Source organism: Ranitomeya imitator, chromosome 6, assembly GCF_032444005.1.
Source record: "Ranitomeya imitator isolate aRanImi1 chromosome 6, aRanImi1.pri, whole genome shotgun sequence".
Taxonomy (NCBI): Eukaryota; Metazoa; Chordata; class Amphibia; order Anura; family Dendrobatidae; genus Ranitomeya; species Ranitomeya imitator.
This window is the reverse complement of record NC_091287.1, coordinates 508,831,740-508,851,663: the sequence shown is the minus strand read 5'-3', so window position 1 is coordinate 508,851,663 and position 19,924 is coordinate 508,831,740. Positions and strand designations below refer to the sequence as shown.

Genomic DNA, 19,924 nt, shown 5'->3' with positions numbered 1-19,924 from the left:
TGGACCTCCAGGCCGCCCCACACAGCGTGTTTACTTCATCTGCTGCGATCCATTAATCAGGGGAAGCTACACTCGATAATTCAGAAGATGTCGGCCAGCTACTTACTGGTATGTGTACTGGCCCCCGATTCAGTGATGTTGTAAATGGTTCCTGGTTATTTGTTGATTGACTATATTAGGGAATGCAATTCCTGCCTGTTCTGTTCTGTTGTGGCCAAACAGTCTACATCTGGATGATTGTATGACCAGTGTCCACACACTGACAGTGGTCTTAATGGGCCAAAGTTATACAGGATTTACGAGAGGAACAACCTAATGAACTACTTAGAAATTCACCCTCTCAAACGGAATTGACCATCAAAAAAACAACGAAATGTTCAAATCAGTTTTTGTGCCTCTTTAAACATTTTTAGACTCGTACTTTCCGTCCTTTCAGGAAGAGTTTTCAGCAGGACTACTATGACATATAACACTTGTATACACAGCTAATAACTTAGGAACCATCAATCACTATTGGCGATGTGTCATAGCTCACCTCATCCCCCTACTGTCATAATGATCTGTGTAAATTTTTTTAGATGCTTCAATAAAAGATAGAGTCCATTGCTGATAATGTACATGTGGATTTCCTGTAAGAACAGGAAGTTGGAGTCTAGAATAGCCTCAGTGGCAAGAGTGAAAATTTCAAGATTTTTTTAATACATACTGTATCTTGATATGAAAAAAAGAAAATACATTGCCCAACATTTATAAATAATAATCCTTTTTCTTTAAATAATACAGTTAAAAAAAGCCTACTAAAAAGTGTAGACTATTTTGACGTTTCTGATTACATATTACAGAGAGATTTTTTTTTAAAAAAAACTTGTTTCCTTGTGCCACACAAGGTAAGATATGTTGAGGTGAGATGAAAGGTGAGAAAAGACACATACAGTATGTACTGCATGTCACCTCCACAAGACTGTTTCAAAGAGTGTTTAAGACTCCTCCATAAACAAAAAGGAGTCTTCAATTGAGAGCTCTTGGACTGAGAGGAGAGGAACATATCCTAAAACCTCCACAACTCTATCTTGTTAGGATTTAGGGGGCTCCGGGGTCATCGTGTCCAACCCCCTGCTCATTACAGGATTCACCAAACCATCTCAGACAGATGTCTATCCAGCCTCTGAAGACTTCCATTGAAGGCGAACTCACCACATCTCGTGGAAGCCTGTTCCACTCATTGCTCACCCTCACTGTCAAAAAGTGTTTTCTAATATGTAATCTGAATATTCTTCCTTTCAGTTTCATTTCAATGATTCTTGTATTTCTAGGTGCATAATCCCTCTACACTGTGACACCCCTTCAGATATTTGTAGACAGCTATTAAATCTCCTCTTAGCCTTCTTTTTTGCAAGCTAAACATTCCCAGATCATTTAACCGTTCCTCGTAGGACATACATTGCAGTCCGCTCACCACCCTGGTATCTCTTCTCTTTACTTCCTCAAGTTTTTCAATGTCTTTTTTAAAATGTGGTACCCAGAACTGGATTCAGTATTTCAGATGTGGCCTGACCAAGTAGGAGTAGAGTAGGATAATTACTTCACGCGATCTAGACTCTATGCTTCTCTTAACACATCCTAGAACTGTGTTTGCCTTTTTTGCTGCTGCATCACACTGTTGACTCATGTGCAGTCTGTGATCTATTAGTATACCCAAGTCTTTCATGCATTCTGTTGCTTTGTTCTATTCCTCCCATTCTGTAGATGTCCTTTTTGTTTTTCTTGCCCCGAGGTAGAATCTTGCATTTTTCCCTGTTAAATATGATTCTATTAGTCGCTGCCTACTGTTCAAGCTTATCTAGATCCTTCTGAATCCTTTCTGTCTTCTCTAGTGTTAGCTATCCCTTCTAGCTTTGCATTGTCTGCAAATTTGATTAGTTTACCTTCAGTTCCCTTATCTAGATCATTTATAAAAATGTTGGACAACACTGGGGCTAAGAGAGCCTTGTGGTACCCCACTTGAAAAACTCTTCCAATTGGATGTGCAATCATTCATTACCACTCTTGGAGTACGATCCCTGAGCTAGTTATGAATCCAGCTAACTGTAGCCTTGTCAATCCCATACTTGGTCATTTTTTCAGTAAGGATAGTATGAGATACCTTTTCAAATGCTTTGCTGAAGTTGAGATATAGTATAGATACCGCATTTCCCTGATCCACCCAGTCAGTGATTCCATTCTTAGAAGGAAATTAGATTAGCCTGGCATCACTTGTTTGCTACAAACCCATGCTGGCTCTAGTTTGTTTAGTTATTCCTCTGGCAATCCCCGTATATGAAGGTAATGATATATTTCTCACATCTGAGGATTCTACCTCTCAGGATAAGTTTGACAGCTGTATGGTGATCATATCCTGTAAGGAGTGGAGCCTCAGCTTAGCTCTACAGAACTCCTACAACATTCAGTGGTGAGAGTGTTTATGCACAGTCTCATTGCTACTAAAAGGTGACAGGTAGGACAGTTTAGGATTTGAGATGGGGGTCCATCCAATCTTAAGGTACCGTCACACTAAGCGACGCTGCAGCGATACCGACAACGATCCGGATCGCTGCAGCGTCGCTGTTTGGTCGCTGGAGAGCTGTCACAGAGACAGCTCTCCAGCGACCAACGATGCCGGTAACCAGGGTAAACATCGGGTTACTAAGCGCAGGGCCGCGCTTAGTAACCCGATGTTTACCCTGGTTACCATTGTTAAAGTAAAAAAACAACCACTACATACTTACCTACCGCTGTCTGTCCTCGGCGCTCTGCTTCTCTGCTCTGGCTGTGAGCACAGCGGCCGGAAAGCAGAGCGGTGACGTCACCGCTCTGCTTTCCGGCTGCCCGGCGCTCACAGCCAGAGCAGAGAAGCACAGCGCCGGAGGACAGACAGCGGTAGGTAAGTATGTAGTGGTTGTTTTTTTACTTTAACGATGGTAACCAGGGTAAACATCGGGTTACTAAGCGCGGCCCTGCGCTTAGTAACCCGATGTTTACCCTGGTTACCATCGAAGACATCGCTGAATCGGTGTCACACACACCGATTCAGCGATGTCAACGGGAGAGCCAGCGACGAAATAAAGTTCTGGCCTTTCTTCCCCGACCAGCGACATCACAGCAGGGGCCTGATCGCTGCTGCCTGTCACACTGGACGATATCGCTAGCCAGGACGCTGCAACGTCACGGATCGCTAGCGATATCGTCTAGTGTGACGGTACCTTTAATCCGACAATGTACAGACCTGTTAGTCAACTCTTATCAGCTATAACAGGTCCTGTTATACTCTAATAGATCAAGTAGCTGTGAGCAAACATGCCATCTACCCACGTGTGCAACTCTATGGATGGTATGAAAAGCGCTGTTTGAATATTTTGGAATAGTTTCTAACAATAGTTTATAAATGTTAAAAGCTAAAATGCCTCTTTAATAGTTAAATTCCATCGACAGCTTGGAGGATTTTTAGATGTTAGTGGTTAGTATTAGTTAATAATTTTTATTAAGCATCAGCCTGCATTCTTCATTCTTTTATTCATTCATTTTCAGACCAATTAATTTGCAGTTAATTTGCAGTTTACAACCAGCTCCTAGCTTCAGATTGCTTGCAGCTGAGTTCTCCGCAGATATACAGTGAAATCTCGATGTCAGTCAAGGATCCTGCTGACTACACTATTTCTCATATTCAGCAGTTTCACTGCTGTACTGTTTTTACCCTTCACATGCTTTCTTGCCTATTTACAACCTGTTTTCTCTGCCCTCCCTGAGAACATAGATGCTTTTTCCACTCCGCACTTTGATGTGAGCCAAAATCCCACCACCATACTGCTAGCACTAACACTGAGATGATTGAGTTGGTGAGTATAAAAAACATCATAAGCAGGAGCAGTGCTTTGATGGATTTTTGTCAGAATTTGTAGAGCAACTATCTGGGTGAGTGACAAATTTTTAACAGAGACTATTTGCAGAGTTGCTTAATTTTGCATTTAGGAAGCAAAACCAACAATACCATCCACCTTAACAGTGAAGGCCTCTGAAAGGAGGCTCTGTGCAGACACCGATCAAGCAGGTAATCCTGTGAGATTTGAAGTTTGAACTCAGAAACCTGCAGATCTCCGTCATAAGAAAACGTCTATACTTCAGGCTATAACTCAGGATTAGCGCAAGATAAGTGAAGCAAAGTTCTGTAATAGTCAGTAACTCGGGTTTTTCAGCTGATTATTTACTTAGTAAAATGATGCTTTAAGGCAACCCTTATGTTAATGATGAAGCATAAAGATCAGCCTAATCCTCGGTTTCTGTGTTATAATCCAGCTCTCAGAGTGCCGAGTCCATGAGAACGTTCGTAGCCAAAATAAACTGGATTTAGATTTATTGAGTGCAGGAATTTCTTTTGCAATAAGAACATAAAATATAAAATGCTAAGTTCCTACATTGATAAAATATACAGAAAACATGATGTTTAATGTTTCAAGAATCAGTGTTAACACAGAGCTTTTTTATATAATAAGTTTATCCTTTCTTCTTAGCAATGTTTTTCATCCTGTGACTCTAAATGAGGTTGTCCAGGCTCGCAATATAAGTCTACAGTCACTCTATGTGAATGCAGACTTGAGAAGCATCACAGTGTGCACAGTGTCAGGATTCTCCAATGATAGCGCCAGGAAGGCACCTAACCGCAAATATGCAATTTTCATATATGAGGTCATATGCCAACTAGACGTGTGCGGCCTGTCTCAATACAAGTGAGATACGTCTAGTTGGAATGTGGCCAGAAGTATGCAAATCACATACTTGTGGTCACATGACCGCCCACTCCCCGTGTCTGCACTGGAGAATCCTGACAGCACGCACTGTGCACAATGCGAGGATTGACATGTATGCAGTCACATAAAGTGTTCTATGAAAACAGTCCTAATAGACTTGCTAACAGATGAGGCTCTAAGTTGTAGAGTCCCAATTTATTTCGGGAAGATTCTCACGATTTGGCCAGAAGATCTGATTTGGTTCAAAGGGAAAGTGCCCCAATTGTCATGAAAAGACGTTTATTGTGCACTGACATCTGTCCAGACCCCAAAGTATCATCGGAAGGGAACACCTGGGGAACACCTTGGAGTGTAACACACCATCTCTCTACACCCCATACCCAATTTGTAGGCCTAATGCAGTGTAGTTTCCAACAACTACTAAATGAGAGCCGGAAGATCGAAGCTCAGGAAAGGCAACCTGGAGAACACCTTGGAGTGGAACACACCATCTCTCTACACCCCATACCCAATTTGTAGGCCTAATGCAGCGTAGTTTCCAACAACTACTAAACGAGAGCATGAAGATCGAAGCAATGGAGAGGAAACCTGGGGAACACGTTGGAGTGGAACACACCATCTCTCTACACCCCATACCCAATTTGTAGGCCTAATGCAGTGTAGTTTCCAACAACTACTATACGAGAGCTGGAAAATCGAAGCTCAGGAAAGGCAACCTGGAGAACACCTTGGAGTGGAACACACCATCTCTCTACACCCCATACCCAATTTGTAGGCCTAATGCAGTGTAGTTTCCAACAACTACTAAACGAGAGCATTAAGATCGAAGCAATGGCGAGGAAACCTGGGGCACACCTTGGGGAGGCAGACACCGTTAGTAGGCCCTACCAAAGTTGTACCCCCAATGCAGTTTTAAAATTCCTAGAGGCTGAAAACAAGACTATTGACGCTCAGCTTTTTTCAAAGGAACACAGCTGAATTGAGTGGCGCAGACAGACACAGGTAGTAGGACTTAAACCAAAAATGTGGCTCACTGCAGCTTAAAAAAGTTACAGGGGTACACAAGCAGCAGTGCTCTGGGCAGTGGAGGACAATTTCAATAGTGGACTGCAGACAGACTTTGTACGCCTACTAGGATGCTCTATGCAATTAAAAATAGGTTCCAGGGGTCCACGGGCAGCAGTGGTGTGGTCAGTGGACGAGTATTGGAAGGAGGGACCGCAGACAGGCGTAGTAGGCCTAACATAACAAAATTAGGCTGTAGACACTGTAAAATTGGTTCCAGGGGTACACGGGCAGCAGTGGTGTGCAGACTGCAGACAGACTTTGTAGGCTGTCCCCTGTGGACCATGCATCCAACACATTAACCCAGTGCGCCGTAATGGACACGTAACTTTTTGTGGACATGCCTACTGGTCCATGCATCTCTTGTCAGGTGCACCTTTCTACTGTTTGATTGCCTGAGTGCTATGACAATGCAGACTTTTTCATGCCGCTGGAGGGCTGGGATGGCTTTTCTCGCAAAAGAAATGTCGACTGGGTAGCTTGAACCGTTGCACAGCGTAGTTCATCTGGGCTTTCTAAATATAAATCAAAGAAAAAAAGGAGGCTACATGCACTTTCAGCTGGGTTCCAGGGGTACACGGCCAGCATTGGTCTGGTCAGTGGAGAACTATTGGAAGGAAGGACCGCAGACAGGCTTCGAAGGCCTAACATAATAACAGATGGCTGTAAGCAATTTTAAATTGGTTCCAGGGGTACACGGGCAGCAGTGGTGTGGTCAGTAGAGGCCTAGTGGAAGGAGTGACCGCAGACAGGCATCGAAGGCCTAACATAATAACAGATGGCTGTAGGCAATTTTAAATTGGTTCCAGGGGTACACGGGCAGCAGTGGTGTGGTCAGTGGAGGCCTAGTGGAAGGAGTGACCGCAGACAGGCATCGAAGGCCTAACATAATACCAGATGGCTGTAGGCAATTTTAAATTGGTTCCATGGGTACACGGGCAGCAGTGGTGTGGTCAGTGGAGGCCTAGTGGAAGGAGTGACCGCAAACAGGCATCGAAGGCCTAACATAATAACAGATGGCTGTAGGCAATTTTAAATTGGTTCCAGGGGAACACGGGCAGCAGTGGCCTGGTCAGTGTAGTAGTAGTAGAAAGAACGGACCGCAGACAGGCTTCGAAGGCCTAACATAAAAAAATTGGGCTGGCTGTAGGCAATTTTAAATTGGTTCCAGGGGTACACGGGAAGAAGTGGTGTGGTCAGTGGAGGCCTAGTGGAAGGAGTGACCGCAGACAGGCATCGAAGGCCTAACATAATAACACATGGCTGTAGGCAATTTTAAATTGGTTCCAGGGGAACACGGGCAGCAGTGGCCTGGTCAGTGTAGTAGTAGTAGAAAGAACGGACCGCAGACAGGCTTCGAAGGCCTAACATAATAAAATTGGGCTGGGTGTAGGCAATTTTAAATTGGTTCCAGGGGTACACGGGCAGCAGTGGTGTGGTCAGTGGAGGCCTAGTGGAAGGAGTGACTGCAGACAGGCATCGAAGGCCTAACATAATAACACATGGCTGTAGGCAATTTTAAATTGGTTCCAGGGGAACATGGGCAGCAGTGGCCTGGTCAGTGTAGTAGTAGTAGAAAGAACGGACCGCAGACAGGCATCGAAGGCCTAAAATAAAAAAATTGGGCTGGCTGTAGGCAATTTTAAATTGGTTCCAGGGGTACACGGGCAGCAGTGGTGTGGTCAGTGGAGGCCTAGTGGAAGGAGTGACCGCAAACAGGCATCGAAGGCCTAACATAATAACAGATGGCTGTAGGCAATTTTAAATTGGTTCCAGGGGAACACGGGCAGCAGTGGCCTGGTCAGTGTAGTAGTAGTAGAAAGAACGGACCGCAGACAGGCTTCGAAGGCCAAACATAATAAAATTGGGCTGGCTGTCGGCAATTTTAAATTGGTTCCAGGGGTACACGGGCAGCAGTGGTGTGGTCAGTGGAGGCCTAGTGGAAGGAGGGACCGCAGACAGGCTTCGAAGGCCTAACATAAAAAAATAGGGCTGTTGGCAATTTAAAATTGGTTCCAGTGGTACAAGGGCAGCAGTACAATGGTCAGTGGAGGCCTAGTGGAAGGAGGGACCGCAGACAGGCTTCGAAGGCCTAACATAAAAAAATAGGGCTGTTGGCAATTTAAAATTGGTTCCAGGGGTACACGGGCAGCAGTACAATGGTCAGTGGAGGCCTAGTGGAAGGAGGGACCGCAGACAGGCTTCGAAGGCCTAACATAAAAAAATAGGGCTGTTGGCAATTTAAAATTGGTTCCAGTGGTACAAGGGCAGCAGTACAATGGTCAGTGGAGGCCTAGTGGAAGGAGGGACCGCAGACAGGCTTCGAAGGCCTAACATAAAAAAATAGGGCTGTTGGCAATTTAAAATTGGTTCCAGTGGTACAAGGGCTGCAGTACAATGGTCAGTGGGGGCCTAGTGGAAGGAGGGACCGCAGACAGGCTTCAAAGGCCTAACATAAAAAAATAGGGCTGTTGGCAATTTAAAATTGGTTCCAGTGGTACAAGGGCAGCAGTACAATGGTCAGTGGGGGCCTAGTGGAAGGAGGGACCGCAGACAGGCTTCAAAGGCCTAACATAAAAAAATAGGGCTGTTGGCAATTTAAAATTGGTTCCAGGGGTACACGGGCAGCAGTACAATGGTCAGTGGAGGCCTAGTGGAAGGAGGGACCGCAGACAGGCTTGAAGGCCTAACGTAACAAAAATGTCAATACAATGGTATTGTCAGTGACAGGCATTGAAGGATGTCAGCGCATAGACTAAACATTGGTGGAGCTGTGAGAGATAATTTTGCAAGTGGTAGAGCACTGTTTGAGCTGGGGGGGGGGAACTGTCTTGTGGCCGGCGGTACAGGCCCAGGGCCCCTCATATTACAATGGTGTGTCTGACGTTGGGTGCGCACCACCACCGCCAGAGACACTTTATTGTACTATGAGGGACCCAGTGGCAGTGCCGTCGACCAAAAGCGGGCACACCCACCTCTTCAGACAAACAGCACTCTCACGGGTGCTGGCGCCAAGTGGCGATACCACGGCCCCGTGTGGGGAGTTTGGCCATTTAGTGAGGTGTAAACATGTTGTATGCTGGACAATCAGGTGCAGAAAATTACGAGATTGGAAAAGTCATTCAGAATAGTCCACAGGCAAGACCTTTTCATAGGAAAGCTAGGTGTCAGCCGGGCAAGGTGGGGCAAAAGATTTCAAAATCCAGTTGTGGTTCATTTTAATGAAGGTTAGATCACCTACATTTTGGGTAGCCAGACGAGTCCTTTTTTCTGTTAGTATTGAACCTGCAGCACTGAATACTCTTTCTGATAGGACACTAGCTGCCGGACAAGCAAGCTCCTGCAATGCATATTCTGCCAATTCTGGCCAGGTGTCTAATTTGGATGCCCAGTAATCAAATGGGAATGACGGTTGAGGGAGAACGTCGATAAGGGATGAAAAATAGTTTGTAACCATACTGGACAAATGTTGTCTCCTGTCACTTTGAATTGATGCTGCAGTACCTGTCCTGTCTGCGGTCATAGCAAAATCACTCCACAACCTGGTCAGAAAACCCCTCTGGCCAACGCCACTTCTGATTTCTGCCCCTCTAACACCTCTGGTCTGCTGGCCCCTGCAGCTCGTGTGAGAACGATCACGGGCGCTGTGTGCAGGGAATGCCAGAAGCAAACAGTCAACAAGAGTTGATTGTTTGGTTGCTAATATTATTTCAAAGTTGTCATGTGGCATTATATTTTGCAATTTGCCTTTATAGCGAGGATCAAGGAGGCAGGCCAACCAGTAATCGTCATCGTTCATCATTTTAGTTATGCGTGTGTCCCTTTTGAGGATACGTAAGGCATAATCCGCCATGTGGGCCAAAGTTCCAGTTCTCAAATCTGTGGTTGTGCTTGGTTGAGGGGCAGTTTCAGGCAAATCCACGTCACTTGTGTCCCTCCAAAAACCAGAACCCGGCCTTGCCGCGCCAACAATTTCCAGTGGCCCCGGAAAAGCTTCCTCATTAAAAATATAATCATCCCCATCATCCTCCTCGTCCTCCTCCTCCTCTTCGCCCGCTACCTCGTCCTGTACACTGCCCTGGCCAGACAATGGCTGACTGTCATCAAGGCTTTCCTCTTCCTCAGCTGCAGACGCCTGATCCTTTATGTGCGTCAAACTTTGCATCAGCAGACGCATTAGGGGGATGCTCATGCTTATTATGGCGTTGTCTGCACTAACCAGCCGTGTGCATTCCTCAAAACACTGAAGGACTTGACACATGTCTTGAATCTTCGACCACTGCACACCTGACAACTCCATGTCTGCCATCCTACTGCCTGCCTGTGTATGTGTATCCTCCCACAAAAACATAACAGCCCGCCTCTGTTCACACAGTCTCTGAAGCATGTGCAGTGTTGAGTTCCACCTTGTTGCAACGTCTATGATTAGGCGATGCTGGGGAAGGTTCAAAGAACGCTGATAGGTCTGCATACGGCTGGAGTGTACGGGCGAACGGCGGATATGTGAGCAAAGTCCACGCACTTTGAGGAGCAGGTCGGATAACCCCGGATAACTTTTCAGGAAGCACTGCACCACCAGGTTTAAGGTGTGAGCCAGGCAAGGAATGTGTTTCAGTTGGGAAAGGGAGATGGCAGCCATGAAATTCCTTCCGTTATCACTCACTACCTTGCCTGCCTCAAGATCTACAGTGCCCAGCCACGACTGCGTTTCTTTCTGCAAGAACTCGGACAGAACTTCCGCGGTGTGTCTGTTGTCGCCCAAACACTTCATAGCCAATACAGCCTGCTGACGTTTGCCAGTAGCTGCCCCATAATGGGAGACCTGGTGTGCAACAGTGGCAGCTGCGGATGGAGTGGTTGTGCGACTGCGGTCTGTGGACGAGCTCTCGCTTCTGCAGGAGGATGAGGAGGAGGGTGTGCGAACGGCTAAAGCCAACTGTTTCCTAGACCGTGGGCTAGGCAGAACTGTCCCAAGCTTGCTGTCCCCTGTGGACCCTGCATCCACAACATTCACCCAGTGTGCCGTGATGGACACGTAACGTCCCTGGCCATGCCTACTGGTCCATGCATCTGTTGTCAGGTGCACCTTTGTGCTCACAGATTGCCTGAGTGCATGGACGATGCGCTCTTTAACATGCTGTTGGAGGGCTGGGATGGCTTTTCTGGAAAAGAAGTGTCGACTGGGTATCTCGTAGCGTGGTACAGCGTAGTCCATCAGGGCTTTGAAAGCTTCGCTTTCAACTAACCGGTAGGGCATCATCTCTAACGAGATTAGTCTAGCTATGTGGGCGTTCAAACCCTGTGTACGCGGATGCGAGGCTAAGTACTTCCTTTTTCTAACCATAGTCTCATGTAGGGTGAGCTGGACTGGAGAGCTGGAGATCGTGGAACTAGCGGGGGTGCCGGTGGACATGGCAGACTGAGAGACGGTGGGAGATGGTATTGTTGCCGCCGGTGCCCTAGATGCAGTGTTTCCTACTACGAAACTGGTGATTCCCTGACCCTGACTGCTTTGGCCTGGCAAAGAAACCTGCACAGATACTGCAGGTGGTGCGGAAAATGGTGGCCCTACACTGCCGGAAGGGATGTTGCGTTGATGACTAGCTTCATTGGCCGAGGGTGCTACAACCTTAAGGGACGTTTGGTAGTTAGTCCAAGCTTGCAAATGCATGGTGGTTAAATGTCTATGCATGCAACTTGTATTGAGACTTTTCAGATTCTGCCCTCTGCTTAAGGTAGTTGACCATTTTTCCAGATGACTTTGCGCTGATCAATTGGATGTTGTTTAAAAAAATGCCAGACTGCACTCTTTCTAGCATCGGATACCTTTTCAGGCATTGCAGACTGAGCTTTAACCGGATGGCCACGCTGTCCTCCAACAGGTTTTGGCTTTGCCACGCGTTTTGGGCAAGATACGGGCCCGGCAGATGGAACCTGTTGCGATGTTGATGCCTGCTGCGGCCCCTCCTCCTCCGCTTCAGAACTGCTGCCGCCTGCACCCTGTTCCCCCAATGGCTGCCAATCGGGGTCAAGAACTGGGTCATCTATTACCTCTTCTTGTAGCTCGTCTGCAACTTCGTCTGTGTCACCGTGTCGGTCGGTGGTATAGCGTTCGTGATGGGGCAACATAGTCTCATCAGGGTCTGATTCTTGATCATTACCCTGCGAGGGCAATGTTGTGGTCTGAGTCAAAGGACCAGCATAGTAGTCTGGCTGTGGCTGTGCATCAGTGCACTCCATGTCAGATTCAACTTGTAATGGGCATGGACTGTTAACTGCTTCACTTTCTAAGCCAGGGACGGTATGTGTAAAGAGCTCCATGGAGTAACCCGTTGTGTCGCCTGCTGCATTCTTCTCTGTTGTTGTTTTTGCTGAAGAGGACAAGGAAGCGACTTGTCCCTGACCGTGAACATCCACTAACGACGCGCTGCTTTTACATTTACCAGTTTCACGAGAGGAGGCAAAAGAGCTAGAGGCTGAGTCAGCAAGATAAGCCAAAACTTGCTCTTGCTGCTCCGGCTTTAAAAGCGGTTTTCCTACTCCCAGAAAAGGGAGCGTTCGAGGCCTTGTGTAGCCAGACGACGAACCTGGCTCCACAGCTCCAGACTTAGGTGCAATATTTTTTTTCCCACGACCACCTGATGCTCCACCACTACCACTACCCTCATTACCAGCTGACAATGAACGCCCCCGGCCACGACCTCTTCCACCAGACTTCCTCATTGTTTTAAAAACGTAACCAAACTAACGGTATTTGTTGCTGTCACACAACTTACACGATGAGCTATAACTTCAGTATGATTTAGCTACCCCTTTACAGGTGGGTGAGACCACAACGAAAATCAGGCACAATGTTACACACTCTGTTTTTGGTGGCACCAAATGAGAGAGATGCCACACACGCAGGACTGTCACTGAAGCACAAATGTTAATATTAATCTCCCACTGTTTTTTTTTATTTATTTTTTTTTTTTTCAGGGAGACTTTAGAAAAAAAAAATAATAGAATAAAATGATTTTTTCAGGAAGAATTTAGAAACCAAATAAAATAAAATGATTTTTTCAGGGAGAATTTAGAAAACAAATAAAACAAAAAATAGGCTTTCTATGGCCCACTGAGTGAGAGATGACGCACACAGGAGTCAGGAGTGGCACACAAGCCCAGAGACCAATATTTATCTCCCACTGATTGATGTAGTGATTTTTTCAGGTAGATTTTGGAACCCAAATCAAGCTAAAAAAAATAATAGGCTTTCTATGGCCCACAATTGGAGAGAGAGAGAGAGATGGCACACCCAGGAGTCAAGACTGGCACACAAGCAGAAAGGGCAATATTAATCTCCCACTGATTTTTTTATTTTTTCAGGGAGACTTTAGAAAAAAAAATAATAGAATAAAATGATTTTTTTTAGGAAGAATTTAGAAACCAAATAAAATAAAATGATTTTTTCAGGGAGAATTTAGAAAACAAATAAAACAAAAAATAGGCTTTCTATGGCCCACTGAGTGAGAGATGACGCACACAGGAGTCAGGAGTGGCACACAAGCCCAGAGACCAATATTTATCTCCCACTGATTGATTGAGTGATTTTTTTCAGGTAGATTTTGGAACCCAAATCAAGCAAAAAAAATAATAGGCTTTCTATGGCCCACAATTGGAGAGAGAGAGAGAGATGGCACACCCAGGAGTCAAGACTGGCACACAAGCAGAAAGGGCAATATTAATCTCCCACTGATTTTTTTTTTTTTTTTTTTTTCAGGGAGACTTTAGAAAAAAAAATAATCAAAAAAAATGATTTTTTCAGGAAGAATTTAGAAACCAAGTAAAATAAAATGATTTTTTCAGGGAGAATTTAGAAAACAAATAAAGCAAAAAATAGGCTTTCTATGGCCCACTGAGTGAGAGATGACGCACACAGGAGTCAGGAGTGGCACACAAGCCCAGAGGCCAATATTAATCTCCCACTTTTTTTTTTTTTTTCAGGGAAAATTTATAAACCCAATAAAAAAAATAATAAATAGGCTTTCTATGGCCCACTATCTGAGAGAGAGAGATGGCACGCTTAGGACTGGCACACAAGCCCAAAGGCCAATATTAATCTCCCTTTTTTTTTCAGGGAGAATTTATAAAACCAAAAAAAAATAAATAAATAGGCTTTCTATGGCCCACTATTTGTGAGAGAGATGGCACGCTTAGGACTGGCACACAAGCCCAAAGGCAAATATTAATCTCCCACTGATTGATTTATTGATTTTTTCAGGTAGAATTTAGAACCCAAATAAAGCAAAAAAAAAAATGGGCTTTCTATGGCCCACTGAGTGAGTGATGATGCACACAGGAGTCAGGAGTGGCACACAAGCCCTGAGGCCAATATTTTTCTCCCACTGATTGATGTAGTGATTTTTTCAGGTAGATTTTGGAACCCAAATCAAGCAAAAAAATAAATAGGCTTTCTATGGCCCACTGACTGAGAGATGGCACACACAGGAGTCAGGAGTGGCACACAAGCCCTGAGGCCAATATTTTTCTCCCACTGATTGATGTAGTGATTTTTTCAGGTAGATTTTAGAACCCAAATCAAGCAAAAAAATAAATAGGCTTTCTATGGCCCACTGACTGAGAGATGGCACACACAGGGATGGCACTCTAGCAGAAATGCCAATCTTAATCTCCCACAAAAAAAAAAAAAAAAAAATAGGAACTGTCCTTCAATTACTATCTCCCTGCAGTAATCTCAGCCAGGTATGGCAGGCAGCAATAAGGAGTGGACTGATGCACAAATTAAATCAAAAGTGTGGACAAACAAAAAAGATAGCTGTGCAGAAAGGAAGGAACAAGAGGATTTGTGCTTTGAAAAAAGCAGTTGGTTTGCACAGCGGCGTACACACAGCAATGCAGCTATCAGGGAGCCTTCTAGGGCAGCCCAATGAGCTACAGCGCTGAGGAAAAAAAAAATGTAGCTTCCACTGTCCCTGCACACTGAAGGTGGTGTTGGACAGTGCAAATCGCTACAGCACAAGCGGTTTGGTAGTTAATGGACCCTGCCTAACGCTATCCCTGCTTCTGACGAAGCGGCAGCAACCTCTCCCTAGGCTCAGATCAGCAGCAGTAACATGGCGGTCGGCGGGAACGCCTCTTTATAGCCCCTGTGACGCCGCGGACAGCAAGCCAATCACTGCAATGCCCTTCTCTAAGATGGTGGGGACCAGGACCTATGTCATCACGCTGCCCACACTCTGCGTTTACCTTCATTGGCTGAGAAATGGTGCTTTTCGCGTCATTGAAACGCGACTTTGGCGCGAAAGTCGCGTACCGCATGGCCGACCCCGCACAGGGGTCGGATCGGGTTTCATGAAACCCGACTTTGCCAAAAGTCGGCGACTTTTGAAAATGAACGACCCGTTTCGCTCAACCCTACTTCTGGGTAGACTTGTACTTGCACATAATTTATGAAGGAACTCTGTGGGGGCCGGATCATCACTTCCAGGACTTCTTGCACTATTTTACCAAGAAGATAGTTCTTAAAGGGAATCTGTCACTACATGTGTCCTATCTAAACTATTACTATGGGCATACAGGCTATAGAATGCTGAAAACAGCCCTCCCTGTAAATCTCATATCGGATGTGTTGTTGCTGAGAAATCATGTTTTATCACATTATATAAATGATTTCTTCCAGGCTCTGGGCGGATGGTGCCTGTAAGATAACTCTGCCCCCAAAGACATTTGCAGTATATATAAGTCTCGACTGGGAAGTACTTACCTTCCCTTCAACTTGCCACTTATTAAGGTGTTTACACCAGGTTTCTGCTGTAAGCGTCTTAATGAAACGTCCCCATTTGCTATATATTTAGATTCATTATCCTGCTGCGGAATAAATTTGAAGTCAATCAGACGCCTTCCTGGAGGTAATGCACGATGGAAAAGTATCTGCATTTACTTCTGTATAAATATCTATATGTATTTATAAGTATCTGTATCGCTTCTCAGTGGTATTATCTTTCCAAAATGCAGCTTTCACCTTGGCCACCCTAGTAGATTGATACATTATGCATAATGGATATGCTGCACTGATTAGTATGTCAGGTGACTTATATAATCATCAATAGAAAACCCGGCCCTCTACGATCAAAGTCATTAGGTCAGGTAAGTTTGAAAGCTCAAGGTTCCCAGTGCCCCAGGAGTGGTGATCCCGGGGTACCTAAGCTCATTGGGTATGGGTAACCCATTGAGTTCTATGGCACATGTGCACAGTACTTCTCTCTCATGTCTCCTGGCAAGGATGTGGGAATTTTTAATTTCCAACATAGGGGGGACTCATCAGTCTTAAAGGGAACCTGTCACCTGAATTTGGCGGGACCAGTTTTGGGTCATATGGGCGGAGTTTTCATGTGTTTGATTCACGCTTTGCTTACCCGCTGGCTACATGCTGGCCGAAATATTGGATTGAAGTTCAATCTCTGTCTTCCGTAGTACATGCCTGCGCAAGGCAAGATTGCCTTGCGCAGGCGTGTACTACGGGGGACAGAGAATGAACTTCAATCCAATATTGCGGCCAGCATGCAGCCAGCAGGTAAGTAAAGGGTGAATCAAACACCCGAAAACTCCGCCCATTTGACCCAAAACCAGTCCCGCCAAATTCAGGTGACAGGTTCCCTTTAAGGTACCTTCACACATAACGATATCGTTAACGATATCGTTGCTTTTTGTGACGTAGCAACGATATCGTTAAGGAAATCGTTCTGTGTGACAGCGACCAACGATCAGGCCCCTGCTGGGAGATTGTTGGTCGCTGAACAAAGTCCAGAACTTTTTTTCGTCGCTGGATCTCCCGTGGACATCGCTGGATCGGCGTGTGTGACACCGATCAAGCGATGTCTTCACTGGTAACCAGGGTACACATCGGGTTAGTAAGCGCAGGGCCGCGCTTAGTAACCCGATGTTTACCCTGGTTACCAGCGTAAAAGTAAAAAAAAACAAACACTACATACTTACCTACCGTTGTCTGTCCCCGGCGCTGTGCTCTGCACTCCTCCTGTACTGGCTGTGAGCGTTGGTCAGCCGGAAAGCAGAGGGGTGACGTCACCGCTCTGCTTTCCGGCCGCTGTGCTCACAGCCAGACCAGAGAAGCAGAGCGCCGGGGACAGACAGCGGTAGGTAAGTATGTAGTGTTTTTTTTTTTTTACTTTTACGCTGGTAACCAGGGTAAACATCGAGTTACTAAGCGCGGCCCTGCGCTTAGTAACCCGATGTTTACCCTGGTTACCAGCATTGTTGGTCGCTGGAGAGCTGTCTGTGTGACAGCTCTCCAGCGACCAAACAGCGACGCTGCAGCGATCCGGATCGTTGTCGGTATCGCTGCAGCGTCGCTTAATGTGAAGGGGCCTTTACTATAAGAACACCTTGCACTATTTTTTTCAATCATTCTTCGGCGTGTTATCTTTTCCTATCTCCACATGTGTCCTCTATCAAGGACTTCTTTGGATACGATTCTTTATGGGTTCCCTCCTGACTGGTTTACGGGAGGAGAGTGTGGCCTTCCGTTTCACCCTGCGTAACCACAGCCTCACCTACTTTGGGAGAGAAGCCAGTTTAGATTGTTTCTTGGTTTCACTTGCGTGGATGCTGAGAGCACGTTTTGGACTTTCCTTGAGCTTCGGTAAAAGATGAGCTACTAGTCCCATTTCTTCACTGTGGCTTTTCGGCTCCAGAGATAGGGATTGGTTTTGTTGGAAGCCTTCCTTCTTTTGGAGTGGGCTGAGGCATGCCATATTTTTTATGTGGCACCGATCACATTTTTCAGACCACCTGGGTGAAGAGAGCATTATTTTGACCTTTCAATCAAAATAATCTGGATGTATTTCTCAGCATTGAGGTCACCAAGAAATTGGCAACTTTGAGGACCGTAAACACAAATTGAAATCTCATAGATCTTTCTTATTACTAACATCATCATTAGAGGGAAAGTCAGTGGATCTTATTTACAAAGCAGTAGAGTAGTCCCACCAAAATTAGTTGGCTTTGTCAACTTTCTTATGTGTAAACCTTAACTCAGACAATCCTTTAAAGACATCAGTAAATTTCCTAACATTCAGCCATGTTTTCAAAGTGAGTCATCCACCTCATACAACAGAGACCTTCTCTATATGCTGTGAATCTGCCAATGCTTTGTATTGTAGAGGCCACGGGAATGGATCACTGTAAGCATAAAGAGGCCAGTATGGAATTCATTATTTGCGTTTACCTTCGAGACACATTGTAAAAAAACATTTATTGGAGTTTTTGTTTACAAGCTGTTATTCTAATGGATAATGGAGATCAAAAAGCAGAAGATATTGCTTAATATAGAGTAAATATGTGCCGTGGAACCTATCGCCAATACTATGACTGTTGCTGGATTATTTTACACAGTGTACACTCCAGCTGGAGGTCTGAGGCCTGGATGTGGCCCACGTGGGAATTTTACATGTCCAAGCTATTATTGCGTGTAGTCATTTTATTTTAGCCTTATCCATATACGACATAGAAAAATAACAAAAGCTTCCCCTACAGCCAGGAACTATTTCTTATACAGCTAAGAGTATTATATTATTATTTGCTTTGTGTTATACCTTGGTCTCAGTAGTAATCAGAAAATAGTATCTATCTATAGAATAACAATAAAAATAGTAACACGCTGTAAATCCTAAATATCATACAAAAAGTGGGTTTGTAATTATACTGGACTCTGTATTAACGGCAATGAACAAAATAAATTTACTTAAAATAATTGGAATCACTGAGACATATGCTATGGGTATGTTACACATGGCTTTTATTTAATATGCCTCATTATTTATTATGCTTGCGCATGTACAAACGTCTGACTTGCATTTGTTCATTTTCATAGATCTTTTATTTATTATTACTTTTGTCAGATTCAAGTTATTTCTGTGACCATTGTGGGTTTTTCGGTCATTAAACGAGGGGTACCAACAATTTTGAACACGTGTGTACATGATGGTAAACTATGCTTGCTTTTATACTGCCAACTATTGTTGCTTATACATAACACCAAGCTAGACTTGCTTATATTGTGCCAAAATACTCCATAGTGCTTTACAGGCATCATCATCACTGTCCCCACTGGGGCTCACAATTTAAATTCCTTATCAGTTTGTCTTTGCGGTTTGGGAGGAAAAAAGAAGAAACCCTCACAAATAAGGGCTGTAAGTATAAACCCTTGCAGATCTTGTACTTGGGGAGATTTGAACCCAGGACCCCTGCGATGCTAAGCTACTGTGCTGCTCACTCTGTATCGATAATCATGAATTGACCAAGATGTCACAATATGGAGTGAAGAGATAGAAATTATCCCTGAATCCTGGTGTCTAAGGAAGCTTAATGGATTTTCGAGACCCCTACTTTCACTAAAAGGTTTTTCTTGAGTTTCCTTGCTTGAGGTGTTTGAATAAATTGGTGTTTAGGGGTAGAATTAGTACAAATCGACTCACAGGACCCAGTTCAATGGCCAAGTGATGATTGTCCATTTGACAAGAGCCTTGAGAAAGCCCTCCTACCTCAGCAACATTTCTTTTGCTCAGGTGGCCTGGTGAAACATCATAGTTGTGGCGTGTTGCCCATATGACGTCACACGGAGCAGCAAAACAAAAAAGAGCTGCATATGCAAGGAGGTAGGAGTCAGTTCTCATGTCTGCCATCCAACTACCAACCAGCTGACGTGGCTTTCGGACCAGGTCCTGAGAATTGGTTTGCACCAGCTGCAGCAATTGGCGTAAGGAATGTTTAAGTATAACATGAAAATTCTTCTTTAACCTCACCATCTAGCATTGGGTCACTGATGGGCTGCCTCCTAATACCTTAGATAATTATGAAATTCCATCAAAATTCATGGATTCTGCTTCTAATGTTTGCATATTGTATGGGAAAAAATAGTTCTGGTTATTTTTGGTGGAATCTGGAGCAATAATTTTTCTAAATAACTTTTATCCATCAGTTATTTTATATGTATAATCATCTTCATCTTCAAAATTGTTCAGATAATTTGGCAATATTAATAATTTCTCTAGATTAGAATG

The 19,924-nt window shown here is 44.7% G+C and overlaps 1 protein-coding gene across 1 annotated transcript in view; it reads left to right on the top strand.

Moving 5' to 3' along the window:
• The window catches only part of ANGPT1 (angiopoietin 1), a 435,569-nt gene that overhangs the window by 124,946 nt on the left and 290,699 nt on the right, over positions 1 to 19,924 (top strand). The gene's annotated exons all lie outside the window — the stretch shown is intronic.